The sequence below is a fragment of the Podarcis tiliguerta genome (genome assembly GCF_965153285.1).
Source record: "Podarcis tiliguerta genome assembly, chromosome: 5".
NCBI lineage: Eukaryota > Metazoa > Chordata > Lepidosauria > Squamata > Lacertidae > Podarcis > Podarcis tiliguerta.
The window spans coordinates 93,691,754-93,704,404 of NC_139538.1; the positions used below are offsets into that span (position 1 = coordinate 93,691,754).

At 44.7% G+C, this 12,651-nt stretch overlaps 1 long non-coding RNA gene across 1 annotated transcript; it reads left to right on the forward strand.

Moving 5' to 3' along the window:
* Positions 1-651: 651 nt before the first annotated feature.
* LOC310677622 lies at positions 652-7,963 on the forward strand. Its single transcript, XR_014511341.1, has 3 exons — positions 652-790; positions 5,379-5,439; positions 7,508-7,963. It is a non-coding gene; the product is annotated as an uncharacterized lncRNA (long non-coding RNA).
* Positions 7,964-12,651: the final 4,688 nt, after the last annotated feature.

Here is a 12,651-nt window from a genome sequence, read left to right on the forward strand (position 1 = left end):
TTTCTTTCTTTAATTCATATTAATAAATAGAGACGACAACAAAAGATAGTAAAAATACGAAACAGTTTAATTTATGTAAGTAAACAAAATACTACTTGTATATGGTTTTTGTTTACACGGATTATATATATGTTTACTCAAGAAGATGTACAATACATTATATGTATATGTATATGTATATGTATATGTATATGTTATACAAGATATGCTATATGAAATGTGTCATATGATATAAGAGATTGTTAATAAAGAAAAGAAAAAGAAAAAAGGGAAAGAAAAATAAGACTTTGTGACCAGCTTCTCTTGAGGTACTCACTTATATTTCAAAGTGGACTTGCTTGTTTGTTGCAAGGAGTTCTGGAAACCAGAACGAGGACTTGTGAATGTTTGCATTCCCTGCTTTTTATAATATGCAAACTGACTGTGATTATATCAGTTAACTTATCCTTCTATCTATCCTGGTAGCCCAGTCTGGAGGAACTAAAAAAATATATATCAATGGAGAAAACATGGCTGCTCTCATCCTTCCTCCTTTTCTGTGATGCAAAATGTTTTCTATGGGGCACAGGGCCATGCCAGCTGGTTACCATGGCAACACACCGTAGTTCTTTGTTGAGTTCCACGTTCTAGAACACTGTTCGCCTTGTAATTCCTTAATCGCTACCTCCCAACCTAAAATCGGAAAAACACAGCTGGTTTCCTACAGCCACCCACATGGGCTGACATTTATACCTGCAGGTTTTAATAGCAGACAGAGGAATTTCACTTTCCAGAGGCACAATATAACCAGGTGTGGGACGGGTTTCCTGTCTGTCTCCCCACGCTGACCTTCTTGGCAAGGCGTGAGAGGCTGCACAGGGGAGGAATCCAAGGCCGTGCTTCTGTTCACTTCTTTCATACTTGCTTTAAAGTCAGAATATGTTAGTTAATCTTTGATATGCAGCATGTAAAATATGTATATCAATGACGTGTGGCACATGGCATTGGGTCATTTCTGTGCCAAATGGCCTGTTTCTGCTTGGAAATGCCCCTGGGAAATGCCCCTCATCACTAGAAGAGATGGGGATGACTATGTAAACGATCATCCTTCCTTCCTCTTTTCCCTGTGCTTTCCCTCGGGGGAAACTGCTCTTTAGCGCTCTATCGGAGCAAACAGCAATTGGGGCTTTCTCTGGTTTGATGTTTGCTCCTATTTGGCAGTCAGGAGCAGGCCTTCTCTGGGAAAGGAGCAAGGCAATATGAAGATTGCTCAGACCCATGTTTTCTAGGCATGGAACAAGTGGAACCATGGACTTTTCAAATGTCAGCGGTGCCCTCTGCAATGACAAAATTTGGCACCCTCTCACCTTCCATTCTAAGTTATTGTTGCAGCACTCCCTGGAAAACCCTATCAACTTGATGGCCAGTGTGGGTGAACTGGTTGCGTTCCCCTAAACCCACCTCTGTTAACAGCTCCCTTTTGAGTTCAGGAACACACAACTCTGTTGCTGCCGACCCCTTGTTCCTGCTCTAGAATGCCGTAGCTCAGCTCCAGCCCTTTCTGGCCCTGCTGTGACCCCACCTTATAGACCAAGTGCTGATCATGGGCAGGGGGGGCCAATAATAATAATAATAATAATAACTTTTATTTATATCCTGCCCTCCCCAGCTGAAGCCGGGCTCAGGGCGGCTAACAACAATAAAGTAGTGCAACATTCTAAAAACATTTCATTATAAAAATTAATTAAAATCAAATTGATGGCAACCATTAAGCTAAAGTTCTGTGAAGATTGCCAAAGGAGGGAGTCAGGCTGTGCCCTGACCAAAGGCCTGGTGAGATGAACACCACCATCACTAGGCTGGAGCCCCAGCAGCTGCCCCAAAGTAAGCAGGGTATCTTTAGGCCATTTTGATTTTCGGCAGCAACAACGGAAATTTGCAAAGGTTTGGCCTCATTCAGGTAAATGGCCTCATTCTTTGACTGCAAAGTCCAAGAATCGAGTGGCTTGCCAATTAGCTGTCACTATTCATTATTATTAACACAGTGTTGCTGCAAGCCATATTTAGGGCACCGACTTTTTGAAGAGATTAAGATTACACCTAATAAACCACTTTTGACGACAGGAGAAAAATGTGCCAGGAGTGCATCAGCATCTGTCACACACACAGCTGCTCTGCCTTTGTGCAGCTACAGTGGCTTGTAAATCGCAACTCCCTGCTGTCAAGTGCGCTTGATTTGTGGGGCGTTTGCATTTTGCAAATCCCATCGCAGAGTGGAGCGGGACAGAAAAGGAGCAGAAACTGGTCTGGGTCAATGTCCACCCCCAGGAGCCCAGGGACACAACAGTGGCTCCATAATGGATGGCAACGTCTTAACACATGGTGAACTTATGGTCATTTGTTAGTTTCTGAGATTTCATTTAATGGAGCTGTGAATGTGGCAGATTCAGAGAGGGGTGTCAATATTTTTAAAGTTCTGTATTCCAGTGCAGAGGATTGTGTTAAGTGGGGCATGTGGCCATTCTCCTTCCCTGTCCATGGACAAAGCCATGTGCCCCACAACACACTATTAAGTGGGAGGGAGAAAGGTTGTTATCTGCTGCTCCAGAGAAGCGGACGCAGAGCAATGGATCCAAACTACAAGAAAGAAGATTCCACCTAAACATTAGGAAGAACTTCCTGACAGTAAGAGCTGTTCGACAGTGGAATTTGCTGCCAAGGAGTGTGGTGGAGTCTCCTTCTTTGGAGGTCTTTAAGCAGAGGCTTGACAACCATATGTCAGGAGTGCTCTGATGGTGTTTCCTGCTTGGCAGGGGGTTGGACTCGATGGCCCTTGTGGTCTCTTCCAACTCTATGATTCTATGATTCTAAGTTTTGTTTATTAGCGCATTATCTGATGCCTTCTTGAATATGACCTCAGTGTCTAGGAGTACCTTTTACCAGCTTCTGTTGGCAAGATTTTACCAAATTTACCAATTTTACCAAAAATTCTGTTGGCAATTTTTGGCTCAAGATAGGCTGACTTCTGTTGTCAATGCACTGGTGGCAATCTCTACATTTCATTGCTACAATACGCCCTTTGTGGAGTTGCCATTGAGGCTCACCTGAAGCTGAAGCTACTGCTAAATGTGGAAGCCTGGCTGCTCCCTGAGGCAGAATATTGCTGTCATATACCGTATTTTTCGCTCCATAAGACGCACTGTTTTCCTCCTAAAAAGTAAGGGGAAATGTCTGTGCTTCTTATGCAGAGAATACTGTGGGGAGGAGGGACGGACGGGAGCCATGACTCCCATCTGTCCCTCCTCCTCAGCTCGCTTTAAAGCAACAAGGTGGGACAGGAGCCGCTTACACGGGTGTAGAGCAAGCACAGCGGGAGCAGTGTAATCCCTCCGCCCCTGCACTTGGCCGCCCCATTGGGATGGGAGGGCACACGCATGCCAGCCCCTTAGGACGATGCTCATGTGGGCGATGTCCCACATCTCCACTGGCGACGTGCCACCACGCACGACCCTCCCTCTGCCACTGGTCTTGCCGGGGCAGTAGTGCTTTCCTTTGTAGAAGTGTGAAATTTGAAGGGCGTCTGTGGTTTGGTCCTTGTGTTGTGTATGAAGGTGTGAATTAGGTAGGTTTGACTTTAAATGGGAATTGAATCAGATTTCTCCCTCATTCCTCCCTCATATGAAAGCCCCCAGAGCTCTCTGCAATGAACAAAAAGGAAGTCCAACTTCTTTTGGCTTTATTAAAATTATTGTGTAGCGCCAAACCATACAGTCCTTAGATCTAAGGGACTCAATGTGGGAAGCTCAAATATTTCCATTGCCTGCCCCCCTTACTAGGGGATAAAGTCTCTCTTTATTTGTTAATGGTTCTTCAGGCCACTGTTGACTGCTGTTCACTTTACATGGTTGAAATATTATTCTGATATACCAGTAATTTATTAAATAGTTTAGTACAGTGGTACCTCGGGTTATAGACACTTCAGGTTGCAGACACATCAGGTTACAGACTCTGCTAACCCAGAAATAGTACCTCGGGTTAAGAACTTTGCTTCAGGTTGAGAACAGAAATCGTGCAGTGGCAGCGGGAGGCCCCATTAGCTAAAGTGGTACCTCAGGTTAAGAACAGTTTCAGGTTAAGAACGGACCTCCGGAACGAATTCAGTACTTAACCCGAGGTACCACTGTACAACATTTGATTCAGAATATATTTTTTCTTGTTTTCCTCCTCTAAAAACTAGGTGCGTCTTATGGAGCGAAAAATACGGTTATATGATGCTACTGCTGAAAGATTTGCACTTGCTGCCAATGAGCTTCCAGGCTGGGTTCAAGGTTCAGGTATTGGTGTACAAAGCCCTGTAGAACTTGAGATCCTACAGACATAGGTTCAGTGATTAAACTAAGCCATCTCCCTGGCCAGTGGGGATGAGGAGGTGTTAATGAATCGGGACCAATTTTGTAGCGTTTCAAGAAAACTCAAGGGGCCTCAGTGTCAACACAAGGGGGCTTGTGAAGAAGGCGCAGCAGAGACTGTACTTTTTTAGAATACCAAGGAAAAACCATCTTCCGCAGAAACTGCTGCTTGCCTTCTATCACTGTGCCATTGAGAGCGTGCTCACTTATGGCTTATGTGTGTGGTACGGAAGCTGTACTACCCAGGACAGGATGGGGTTGCGCAGGGTTGTTAAGGCAGCAGAGAGCATTGTTGGCTGCCCACTCTCCACCTTAGAGCAGATTTATGCCACAAGGTGCCATAGGAAGGCACTGGACATAGTAAAAGATCCATCGCATCCTGGTCACTGTCTCTTCGAGCTCTTGCCGTCGGGACGGAGATACAGGACGATGAAGACAAGAACAAGCCGTCTTAAGAACAGCTTCTTCTCCAGAGCGATCTCGGCCCTGAATGGGAAGCCCGGACTTTGAAAGTCATCTAATCTCCCTTGCTGTATCATACTGTATTGTTTAATTAGTGTTTTTATGGAGCATAATTAGTGTTTTTATGGAGCATAATTTAATTAGTGGTTTTATGGAGCAGTCAAGTAATTTCGTTGTCCCCGAAGGGGGCAATGACAATAAAGATATTATTATTATTATTATTATTATTATTATTATTATTATTATTATTAATGAAACACAACCCCAACCACCTGCCATTTTGAATCAAAGTTCTGATTATAAATAATTTCAAGAAAGGCTATATAAAAATAATATGTTTGTTTCTCATATGGAAGATGAGTGGAGGAAATTGCTAAGTACAAAACCCTGTTGGGCCCGCACGATACTTCGGTTCCAAGATATGTTTAAGGCAATGACTTTTCCTTTGCATTTTTCGGTGTATTGAGGTGCTCTTGGGAACAAGTAGTATCATTTTAGACATTCTTTCATGTCCTGTTAAATTGGCAGGGCCGGAGTATCCATCGCAGCTGCCAGCAATAGAAGTCAACTGTGTTCCCCCACCTTACAGGTAAGGACTTGAATAAAAATTGCATGCGTTTTACTTGTTTGGGGAATATATTTTCCTAGCAATACCTACGAAGGCAACATTTATGCAAGCAGGATATCAGAAGGAGACTGCTGGTCCCTCTGGGTGTCGTCGGTTTGGATTCTCAAATTATGGTAACATTTTAATTAGTATTTTAGAGTTACAATTTTCCACTTGGCAAAAGGACTACAGTAGGCCTTTCATATATTCTGCTCATTATGTCTTATTAGAACCAGGCAAGTCAACATAAATCTTGCTTCCCCTGGGATGAATAGGTATCCCCATTGGCTAATAGCTATCGACCAAGGAATTTCTCTTTTATTATATTTGTATGCCTGACATATTTTTGTAGTATGTTAATAAGCATACATAAATGCCTGAATAAATGCACCGTGGAGAATACAGGTTATTCTTTCCTCTTTACGGCTTGGATGAATGAAAGCCCATCTCTGCTGTTGCCTCTGCTGCTTGGGAAGTGATGCAGTCTTCCCATGATACCGAGAAGGGCTAGAAAGCCTAAAGGTCGCCTGGGAGACGCCACTGACCATGGTCTAAGCTCCTGGGAAGCCAGGGCTGGCAGAGGAAGTAGCCATAAAAGGGCCCATAATGCACACCAGCTCCAGCCTTTCAACCTTTTGCGCGTGTAGGTCCCCAGGCCAGCCCTCAAATAACTTCACACATAACACGTAATTTAGTTTTGGTTTTTGGGCACTATTTTGGCCACAACTTTATTAAAATACGAAATCAGTGAGTGGTTGTTTAGACATTGGTTATGACTATCTCTCCCCCCGCCTGGGACAGAACTGGCATCCCGAGGTCCGATCGGTAGCCAGTAGAAGAGAAAGTCAAACTGGGGGGTCACCTGAGCTAAGCGTCGGACCCACGCCGCTCTCCCCAGCAGCTCCCTGAAAGCTTGCCTGCCCGGTCCTATGACAAGGATTCCCATGACAGGGATTGGGCGGCCCTGGTCCCATGACAGGGATTGGACGAAATCATGGCAAGCCCCAGGATTCCTTTAACGGAATTCCCTTCAGCACAATAGGAGGGGCAGGCACAGCCTATCCTGACCCCTCCACCACCAGCATATTATAACCAATGCCTAACCGCAACCTTACAAGTTGTGACGAATTGCTGAGTAGTAGGCAAAAACCAAATGGCACAGCCAATCACCAAATGGCAAAATTCCTACTAGGCCCCTGCGCCAAGGCAGACGACCCCATGACAGGCAAAGCAAGGTCAACCGGAAAAGAGGGCGGGTGGGCGGGTGATCCGATGCACTCTGCAAAGAGAAAGAGAAACCAGAGTGCACCAATATTTAAAGACTATGGTCCCACCCTCCCAATTTGCAACATATAATTTGCCCCAGCAACCCGGTTATCCAATCACAAATGCCAGGCAATAACTATTAACCAGCCTGGCAACAAGAGGCTTGGCCCAGTGGCCCACACCGCAACACGTGCTCTCATTTATTGGAGAACACGCTATCTCAGTGGAACTGGAAGGAGCCATCTTTGTAATGATCCGTACACTGCTAAGGTACAGAGGTGGAGCTAGCTGCTCTGGCACCTGGAGCGATGCACACACTGTGCACCTGGGGGCAGGGTGAGCGTCCCACAGGGGTGGGGCGGTGAGTGTCCTGGGGAGGCGACACAGCAATGTCATCCCCCCTCAGGGATGACACCCAGGGCGAATCACACACCCCCACCCCCTTCCTCCGCCAGTGCTAAGGTAGCAACATTATTTACCCTCAGCAGTTCATAAATGAATTCTGTAAAGAGGATAAAAACTATTTAGGAAGAAAGGTGAGGTGAACATAATTCCTTTTAGTACTGTATTTCCAAAGCAGGAACCCAGCCCAGGGTATCAACTGGATGACAGAGAGCAAAGTTTGTGAGAGGATTGCCATGATATGGAGACTGCCGAGGCGCTGTTTAAATTATTTGAATCTGGAGCAGTTATTGGATAGATATTATTATTATTATTATTATTATTATTATTGTTATTATTTCTTAATCTAGAACCATTTTCTTTTTTTTTTGTATTTTCCCAGAAATAACTGAGCCAAACGCTGGTGACAAAAGATGATCTGATAAATTAAAAACAAACAACTCACCCAGTAAGCAAGGCCTTCATGCTGTGGACTTCCTAGTTGGCTGAGCACTATTAGAAATGAGATGCTGGACCAGACAGGACATTTGTCTAATTGTGTCAGTTTCCAAGTATAACTGCGCTCTATGAGCTTTATCTGATCTGTGGTCGCAAAGAAGGTGTAATAGTAACTCATTTTAAAAAGAACACCTTCCATCCAAAAGGCCTCCAATCAAATATTTTGAGAAAATAAACCTATAATTGCTTCATTGTAACAGGCCAGGCCCTGGACAAAAGAGAGGCTGGTTTATAAAGTGCTTTGGACTTGTCGAAGAAAGCACTCATAAAACTCCCATAAATCTCTTTCCATCTGCATTCCTTTCCCTTTTCATCAGTAAACCTAAGTGTGGAATAACAATTAGCATTTGCGTGCTTATCAAACTCTTATAACAACTTTTCTGTTGCAGCTGTTAATTTAAAAAAAATAGGATTTCAACATACCATAATGTGATAACTACTTTGAACATGAAGATAGATGGTATTTCTACTGAAGCCACCATTCTCTTTGAAGTTCATATATCAGCCCAACACCTTTATACATTTTCAAGGTCAGGAGGAAAAATGGAAAGTAGGTTTTAATGGCATATCTGTCTTTAAAACCAGGATATTGGAATGCAAAGGGGTATATAACCTCAGGGAGTGGTGTGCACTTGAATTTAATGTTTCAAATCTGAACATCACCTTAACTGGGCAGCCATTTTCACAGGGAAGTTGGGGGAAGAAATAGCCAAACATGTTTTTATGTGAGATATGCCTTGATGACTAAGATGCCATAATGAAATTTGGTGTGTACATTCAGGATACTATTCAACATTTCAGGTTTAACTCTGGCACCCATTTTCACCGTAGGAAAGAAAAAATGCAAATACAGGGGATCTTAAGACCTTTAAATCACCAGTTTTTACTGGTATTTTTAGCCTGTGGTTGAAACATGCAATATCCTCCTAAGACTTTGACCAGAATAAGATAAAAAATCCAAATTGATCAAAATAATGTTCAGGAGACATGACTCACACATGACTTTGATGCACTCAGTTTTTTGTGCGCTATTTGGCATGGCATGGTTCCATCGCAATTACTTTTCAAAAATATGTAAGCCTCAACTGCCTTCTCCAATTGTTGTGGAAGGTCCTTTGATCCTTCTAGGCAAAGAAAAGTCATTTTTTTTCTCAGTCGGAGATGGAGATGATGTAAACATGCATGACTTGGCAATATCACGTGGCCCTTATTTTTCATAATTATAAGAGGCAGCGGGAGTTGGATCTGGCGCAGTAAACTAATCAATCTAGCATGGAATATGGCTTCATTTATAATGATCTGTGTTTTTAACTCTTTGCAAAATAATTAAACACTCGTGTGAATTTGCACTTTTGAATAAATTCCATCAACTACACTGATTATTCCCATTCCTTCCATAATGCAGCAATCCATCAAACCGCAAAGCACCCTCAATGCAAACCTGGGATTCACTTTTATATGAATGTATGGAACCATCAACACAAATAAGATAAATCGTGTCCTCCCTAAAAGAGGGCATGTGTTGTGGTGAGACCTGGAGACTGACCTCCTGGTTGTGGGTGGGTATATTGGACAGCCACAACACCCAATTGGTAAGTCCCTTGTTTCTGGGTTTAATTTGGCCAATGGGGTGCAGCCTAACGGACCGAGGGACCTATATATACCTGTGCGCGTGACCCAGAGCTTCCTCTTTTGGCTCATGCATCAGAACACCCGCCCACCTCTCCCTATATTTAGGGTATTTTGTGATTGACCTTGCTATGCCGTCGTGTGTCGTCTGTTGTTGGGACAGGGGCACAGCAGGAATTTTCCCACTTGGCTGATTGGCTGTTGCCACTTGGGTTTCACCTGCCACACAGCAAATCATCACAACTTGTAAGGTTGCGGATAGGCATTGGTTCAGGTGATAGGGATGGGAGAACGCTTTCGCCATCCCTATGTGAAGGGTATTCCGTTAAAGGAATCCAGGGACTCAACTTGGTTTGGTCAACCCCTGAGAGGGGGTTGTGCCCGTGCCTGAGTCCAGGGGAGCATTGGGGGGAGTGAACAGAGTCTGTTCCCAGGCTTTTCACCTACCTCAGGTATTCACCCTTGGCTGACCTGCAAGGGTGTATGGAGCTAGTTGAACCAGAGCCTATGCAACCACTCACTTTTCTGTAATCAATAAAGTTGTGGCCTAAATTCTGCCAAAAACCAAAACTAAAATTTGAGTCAAGTGTGTACTTATATAGGGGGGAGGTCTCTGGGTCTGAACACACAAAGGAGGGCATTAAGCTTCTTGGTTTTCTCAAGGATTATTCCTAAGGTTGTTCCTAAGCTGTGGGGCTGGTGTCGGGAAGAGAGCCCGGCAGATCTGCTCCACCACATGCCGCACCAGCATTGTTTCTGAAAGCTTTATAAAACTCTCAGAGGATAAAACCACTCTGTAAAATTAATAATAATAATAATAATAATAATAATAATAATAATAATAGTTCACTGGTGGCAGTTTTATTTTCAACTTAATTGGACCACAGCATATCCTGAATTTTATGTAAATCCAAAGTATTGCCTTTCATATTGAGTTGACGATAGGAACTCTTTTCAGAGTTTTCTTAATACTTCAGTCTTAAAAATCACAGGCGAAGCTGGGCGCAATCCAACAGAAAGCAGTTGGCACTAGGTTCCATTGAAGCTGCAAGTGATCTTGGCTGGATCCAGGTTTGAAGGGGGCCCCTCGTAGGTCAGTGATGGCAGCAGTGAACACCTGTAAGTTTGAAAGTTGAAATACCCATGCTTCCCTAGAAAGCCTGACATAACTTGACATGAGCCAACAGTGTGACGCGGCAGCTAAAAAAGCCAATTCAATAATTCTGGGCTGCATCAATAGGAGTATAGCATCTAGATCAAGGGAAATAATAGTGCCACTGTATTCTGCTCTGGTCAGACCCCACCTGGAGTACTGTGTCCAGTTCTGGGCACCACAGTTCAAGAAGGACACTGACAAACTGGAACGTGTCCAGAGGAGGGCAACCAAAATGGTCAAAGACCTGGAAACGATGCCTTATGAGGAACGGCTAAGGGAGCTGGGCATGTTTAGCCTGGAGAAGAGGAGGTTAAGGGGTGATATGATAGCCATGTTCAAATATAGAAAAGGATGTCACATAGAGGAGGGAGAAAGGTTGTTTTCTGCTGCTCCAGAGAAGCGGACACGGAGCAATGGATCCAAACTACAAGAAAGAAGATTCCACCTAAACATGAGGAAGAACTTCCTGACAGTAAGAGCTGTTCGACAGTGGAATTTGCTGCCAAGGAGTGTGGTGGAGTCTCCTTCTTTGGAGGTCTTTAAGCAGAGGCTTGACAACCATATGTCAGGAGTGCTCTGATGGTGTTTCCTGCTTGGCAGGGGGTTGGACTCGATGGCCCTTGTGGTCTCTTCCAACTCTATGATTCTATGATTCTAACATTGCTCCAGAGTAATGTAAAAGGGCAGCCAGTGGGTCCTGCTAGTGAAGGCAGCCCATTTCATTTTGCAGCCTGAAGCAAAACAAGAAGGTCTTGCCATCCCCACCCTGGCTGAAGCCTTGCTTACAAGCTGCAGCTTCCGGTGAGGTCTGCAAGATCTCACTGCCACTTCTTCTTGCTTCTCCTGCACCGGTGACAGGCAGGCAGAACAACCACCCAAACATGGCCAACGCGAGCATAAGTAGTGGCACTGATGAGGTGTCACAAGGGTTCTGCGAGAAAAAGCAGCATCTCCTCATTTCTCAGCGGCAATGGCAGGGGCAGGCAGGGCTGGAGATTCCACCGCTCGACGTGACTGCCTCCGTCAGCCTCGTGGTGAGGCTGTCCCTGCTGTGGGTTCCAGGCAGAGATCCAACGTTGCCAGCGGTGATGCTGACCCTGAATGCGATAGGATTTTGTCTGGCTAAGTAAATCCCACTGACTAAACCACAGAGCCTAGGACTTGCCAATCAGAAGGTTGGCGGTTCGAATCCCCACGAGGGGGTGAGCTCCCGTTGCTTAGTCCCTGCTCCTGCGAACCTAGCAGTTCGAAAGCATGTCAAAGTGCAAGTAGATAAATAGGTACCACTCCAGCGGGAAGGTAAACGGCGTTTCTGTGCGCTGCTCTGGTTCGCCAGAAGCAGCTTGGTCATGCTGGCCACATGACCCGGAAGCTGTACGCCGGCTCCCTCGGCCAATAAAGCGCGATGAGCGCCGCAACCCCAGAATCGGTCACGAATGTACCTAATGGTCAGGGTCCTTAAGTACCACTGGCTTTTTCTTCCAAGCAAAAGTGAAAAGGTCAGATGGATGGCATAACATGGAAGCACGATTTCTTGGAGTGTGGTTTTGGGAAATGTTTGATAGGTGGCAGAGCAAATCTGCTCTGTGAGACATTCACTGTTGCTTTATTAACACTATCGATAAATATTATATTATAAATTACATTAATATAGAAAGTTATGTGGCAAGTGAGAGGAGGCTGAGCCTGAACCATCGCTTGGTGAGAGCACCAGCCCTGCAGCCACGCAGGGAGAGCTTTCAGGTAGTTTTGTGTAGTCTGGGCCTTTACAACTTTTGACTCATCAAGCCAAGTGTAGCCTACCAGCAACATAAGGTGGTGCTTGATATGTTCCGATTCTTTGCTGTTGTCCTGCGGCTGGGAAAACAGGGTTATCAAGCAGCACATAAGATGTAATATCGGATTGATGTGGACTGTAGTCAGTTTGGTTGTTCACCAGCTTCACAGATCTTCTTTAGGGTATATGGTGCACAGCGTTTAGAACTAACTGAATGCCTACATGACTACCTCTCTTACATCCTTCAATTCTCATTTTTCCAGGAATTCTTTGGATTGTAAGCTCCCTGGGGCAGAGACCGTCTCTCTTGTCCTCCAGGAGACACTATATTGCTGTTTTGCATATGCTGCTACTAAGAACAACAGACACCTCAATTCTAAGCAGGTTAGGCACGAAGTAAGGCTCACAGATCTTAGGCGGAGATCACTTCTAAGTCGGTGGCATTAGTCGGATTGAAATGCTGCCT